We start from the raw sequence: 5,910 nt of genomic DNA, 5'->3' as shown, positions 1-5,910 counted from the left end.
CTGGGGCCTGCATTGCCTCCTGGGAGAAGCAGCAGTAGGCTAGAGCATATGGTCTTTCCCCCAGGAAGCCAGTCTGCTTCAGGCCCTCCCTGGAGGAGCATCGACAGCCTGCCCCTTCCACTTCCCTTTGTGCAATCCTTCTTCCTGCCCTTCTCCACCCAGAGATAGGCCTGGCTAGTCACTGGCATGGGCCCAGCACCCACACAGCTAGCCATGGGCTGGGTTCCCTGGAGAGGCAGGGCTGGAGACAGCCTGGTCCAGGCTGAAGCAGGTGGGTCTTGCCTGGAAAGGACAGGGCCCTGGGGCCTCTGGCTTGGTCCCTTCCTTGATGCTTACCTCTCCACACCCTGGACCTGAGAGCCTTTGCCATTGTGAGGAGACTATGTCACTTTCTTTATCTCTTGCGGGAGGTAGGACTATGAAGGGACTTGCCAAACAGTGGAGGGAAACAAAGGTGTGCGATTCAGGAGTATACAGCTCTGAGAGTTGATTGATGATGCTCTACATGACACACCAAGTAGAAAAACCTCATACTTCCCCACCGCAAGATAGACACCCCACACCCTAACCCTCCACAGTATCGGAAAACCCTTGATAGGACACCCTTCTTACCTTCTGGTAAGAGTTTCAGAAGGAGCTAGTCACCACCACCACCCCTGTATACAAAGTACTAATCACCCCAGATCCCCAACGCCAACCCCAGCTCTGTCCTAGTGCTCACAGAGCTCAGCCAGAGAGGCAGACACAAACAATCAACAACCAACAATAAATAATTACAAATTGGGCTAAGTGCTCTGAAGATGGGAAAGTGTAATTAGCCTGTACACGCCTCCCCCGGCCCTCAAGGCCTGCCCTCATTACAGAACACCTTCACACTCGAGCGCCTCAGCTGCTTAGCTGAGTGCCGAAGGCGAGGGTTCAGACCAGGGCCAAGTACCTGACATAGTAAGGTGGGAGACAAACACTGAGGTTGCGATACCTCTGCTGACTCAAACTAGAAAAAAGGAAATGAACAAAAACAATGATTATCCAATATTACTTGAATGTGTGTGTGTGTGTGTGTGTGTGTGTGTGTGTGTGTGTGTGTGTGTGTGTGTTGGTACTGGGTCTTGAACTCAGGGCCTGGGTGCTCCCAGCTCAGGACTTGTCTTTTAGCTTTTATTTTTGCTCAAGGTTTGCACTCTATCACTTGAGCCATACCCCCAGTTCCAGTTTCTTGTTAATTAATTGGGAATAAGAGATTTGGGCATTTTTGCCTGAGCTGATTTCAAACTGGAATCCTCAGATCTCAGCCTCCGAAGTAGCTAAGATTATAGGCATAAGATACCAGCAACTGGCCAATGTCCTCTAATTTTAAATAACAAATATCACCCAGTGTAACCTCATTTTATTAGCTGTTGAGTCCTAGGGGCCAAGCACTTGGCCCCAAACCACACAGCTGGTGAGTGGCAAAGTCCTAGACCAGAAACCAAGTCTCACAACGTAAGGTCTAAAGCCCACTACTGTCCTATGATGCCTTCCAAGCCTGTTCTGAACCAAGTTCTAGCCTCCAGAGATCCACTGCCTCCTGATCTATCTCAGATGCCTCCCTCCTTTGCAGACAGAGCTATCCACAAAAGCCAGCCACACGTGATGATGACCACATTCCACATTTGTACTGTACAACACAGACGTGTCCCACACCACTGTCCAGGAAGTATGGCCATAAATACAGGGAGAGGAAAGCTAATGGGGCTTCAGAGCAGCAGTGAGGGCAGGGTAGAACTGGGACTGGACAGGAAAAAGCACAACAGGGGCACAGGAAAGAGTTTGACATTTTCAGAGATCTTCTGTCTCAAAAACCAAGGAACAATGAATGGCCTTTTGTGTTTTTTTTTAAATGCTGGTACTGGGACTTGAACTCAGGACCTGGAGGCTATCCCTTTGATCTTTTGCTCAAGGCGGTGATTGAGCTCTACTTCTGACTTTTCAGTGGTTATTGGGGAGAAGAGTTTCGTGGATTTTCCTGTCCAGTCTGGCTTCAAACTGTGATCCTCAGATCTTAGCCTCCTGGGTAAGTAGGATTATAGGTGTGAGCCACAAGTGCCCAACTCAAAAGGTTTCAGTGAAGCCTCTGTGGGCCACAAAGGAAGCCATGGTTCCCTGGGTGTTACAGCACCTCTGACACTTTAGCAATGCCATCTTTCCTCATTGTCACCATCCCACACAAACACGAGGCTACTCCGGGCTTGGAGCATGGCTCCCCCTCTCCTGGCCTGCCAGCTCTTCCTCCTCCCCAAGCCTCTGCCCTTTGTCCCCTCTGGCAAGGTGTCTCAGACACCTCCACCTGGGTTGGTGCCTCCTTCATGTGTTCAGAGCCTGTCTGGCCTGTTGTAAGGAGGATGCATCCTCTCCCTGTGATCACTGTGGCTGACAGTTTCCTCATTCTAAGCCTCAGCTTCCCCAGTCTATACTTAGCTCCCAGTTCCCAGCTCTGGATCCTCAGAAAGTCCTATCACCTAGCCACAGGAAAGGTGATAGGAAAGCTCTGCTCAAGGGAAGACCCAAGAGAAAGAGGCCAGACACAGACCAGCTAGTGATCAAAGATATGGACAACACAGACATGTTTAGGAAAAAGGAGTGAGAGGTGGACAGAACTTGAGCACATCTTCTGGGAGGAATTCCTGGAGAAGCAGCTCTTCTTCCCATAGTGCCCTAAAGTGAGGCTAAGATTCTCCCCTGCCAACTTCAAACCCAGCCCTGGCTCTCCATAACTCTATCCTGTCCAGAGCCAGATCAGGCTAGCAGGTTCTCACTGGAACATTCATCCAGCAGGCATGTCTTGCTGTCCTGCCTTATGAAGCCAGCCGCTCCACAGACCAGGCCTCAGGCCAGATGGGAGCAGGGCAGAGGAGGCAGTGAAACTATGACACAAGGATGCCATTGCCATCAGCCATCCAGGTGGGGGGTCCACCCAGATGCTTCTCTTCCCTCTGGGCTGAGGAACAGGACAGCCCCACCAGGCCTCTGAATAGCAAGAAGCTGAACAGCAGGGATCAGCAGACAGCATTGAGAACACAATCCCTAGGAACAAAGATGAATGAAAGCAAGGAGAGACAGATCCAGGGGCCCAGGAGTTGGGGGGTGGGGGAGAAGGACTATAGAGGAAGAAATGGGTGGACAAGGGAGAAAAGGAAAGGAGAAAGCCCCTTTGCTTGACCACTAAATCTAAGAGGCTCTAGGCATCTACCCAGGTCTCCTCTTCACTTCTGGCCTCACCTCTGACCAGTCTACCACTCTCCTCTGCCCTCTCTGTCTCCTGGGTGAACAGGATTGTATCTTGTACACACACACACACACACACACACACACACACACACACACACTCCATCTCCCATCCCCCATCTTTCTCTCCCACCAACTTCCTGCTTTAGGGGCAGTATCCTAGGGGTGTGACTCCTCGCTAAGGCCACCAGAGGGTTATACTTGGGGTGTCATCTGAGGGTGGAGGTCCCCACTAGTGGGCAAGAGGAGTTTCTTGTCAGAGACAGTAGCCTGGATCATAAGACACCCCAACCCCAAGGGGTAGAGGCAGGGATGGGAGGCTCTGGGGAAGGGAAGAGGATGTGGACAAATAAGGAGAAGGGAGATGGAGGCTGGGCTGGGCAGTCCACAGAGTTTTGTTTATTTTGGGCTTTTTTGCTGCTCTTCCTGTTTGGCAGCCAGAGCTTTGAAGGTCAAAGAAGTCTTTACAGCTGCACTGCTGGGCAGGAGAAGAGGCAGCAGGAAGGCCCCATGTCTCTGCGGGCCCAGGTTGACCCACCCACCCTCCATTCTTCCATGGAAACCATGACACCCCTCCTAAGGAGTCATTACATGTTCAAACCCCAGAAATAAGCCTCAAAATGCCAGCCTAGGATTTTGGTAGGTCACTAGCTAGAAGAAACCAGAAAGAAATGGCAAATGGTACAGAGCCTGGCAGAGGTACGAGTTAGGTGACTCAGCTAAGAGACAGAGGACCCCACACGTGAACTGCAACAATGAGAAGCTGGCAGCTTCTTATTCTGCCCCCTGTCTTTCCTGGGATCTCAGAACTCAGAGACAGAATAAGAATTCCTACTCTAGCGGTGGGTATCCAGGTCCATCTCTGATCAATGGTACCCTGAGATCACCCTCCTTCAGAGTCTCCCTTAAATAAGTGGTTGTAGTGGGGACAGGGGAACATTCAGGGCATTCCAGACATAGGTAGCTGTTTTGACACTGGCAGAGCCCAGATGCCATCGCCTGTCCCTCCTCTCCCCTCCTCATGAAACATTCAAGAGTGACCAGGGCAGAGGAGGGCTTGGTTGCTATATCTGACCACATGCCATTGAGGATACCAGGCCAGGGGAGAGGTGGTGGGCTGGCCATTGGGTGGCAGAGGCAGTTCATGGCAGAAGTGGAGGAAGCCGGTCACCCCAAAGGACCTGTCTACCCACCCCAGCAGCAGATCTTGGAATTCAGTATCAGGATAGACCATAGGACCCCAGAGTGCTGTGTCCTAGTGAACTAGAGGCATTCAAATATGGGAAACAAGGGTAGACTAAGGACTCAGGCCTAAGATGGGGGGAGTGAATGGAAAAGTGGACCCCTCTCAGGACTTTTGTCTCTCCAGGATAAGCTCCTCTCTCTGCTCAAGAGTGGCATGCGAGATACGGCAGGACATACTGAGTCAGCCACCCAGCCCATTAGGACTGGAAGAAGCCAAGCAGGGACTGTGGATAAGTGAGGTATACTCTCCAGACTAGGGGCCTTCTTCAGGCGATGAGGCTGTCTTCTACTTCCTCTGTGCATTTCATATATATATACATATATATTCAAATGAAAACTAGAGAAAGCAGGGGAGGAAGGTTGGGATAAGGGTGAGCCAGGTAGCAGAAGTATTCTTATACCTGAAGAGCAAAACTACATTTCATCAGCAAAATGCCATCTCCGTTCAGGCCCATGCCTTAGACCAAGTCAGGCTCCTTCCAGTGGGTTCCCAGCTCTGTGTAGTAACCTGCTCCAGATCACAGTGGTGGTGAGCCAAGCTGGATCTCAAACCCAATCTTGCTTTTCCAAAGTATGGCAAGGAGCAGGGAGGGCACTGTGCAAGAGCAGGACTCTTGGTTTTGACCATCTATTTCTATTCCTGAGACAGTGGGGTACCTATAGCCAGTCCCTAATAATGAGATAAGGCAGGCAGGCAGGCAGGCAGGCAAGCACGGAGGGAAGGAAGGAAGGAAGGAAGGAAGGAAGGAAGGAAGGAAGGAAGGAAGGAAGGAAGGAAGGAGGAAGGAAGGAAGAAGGAAGGAAGGAAGGAAGGAAGGAAGGAAGGAAGGAAGGAAGGAAGGAAGGAAGGAAGGAAGGAAGATAAGCCAAAGAGACTCCTTGGCTACAAGAAAATAAGTAATAAAAGTGTTGTTTTCCTGTGCCCAGCTGGCACTGTGCCCAGGACAGCTACCCTGCACTCAGGAGCTCAGAGCTACGCTTGCCTCATCTTTTCCAGAAGTATGTGAGCCTGATACGTCACCGGTCAGGTATGTGGTAAGGTCTGAAGACACAAGCTCTCTCTTTCCTTGCTTTGAAATCTGTTTTCTTGTTGCCTCCCATCCCAGATCCACTCAGCCAGCCAGCTTTGGTCCCCTTCTCTGAAATTCAGACATGGCTTGGCGGGGGGGGGGGGGTAGGGGGGGCTATAAACAGGCCTCTCTCAACAAGACAATTTACCCCCTCACCTGCCAGGGAGGCAGAAGGTGTGTGGTGCTGGGGGAGGGGCAGGAGCCTCTCGTCATCTAACAGGTTGGTCGGGCTGGGAGGCGTCCCCGCCCTCCTGCAGCTAATGAGCACTGTACAACAGGTGTTTGTGCCTCAGTCCCCAGCTTGTCCTGGCTGTGACAGGAGGTACTGCCT

This window comes from Megascapheus bottae, chromosome 2 (assembly GCF_031878675.1).
Source record: "Megascapheus bottae isolate mThoBot1 chromosome 2, mThoBot2.hap1, whole genome shotgun sequence".
Lineage (NCBI taxonomy): Eukaryota > Metazoa > Chordata > Mammalia > Rodentia > Geomyidae > Megascapheus > Megascapheus bottae.
This window is presented reverse-complemented; position numbering follows the sequence as displayed.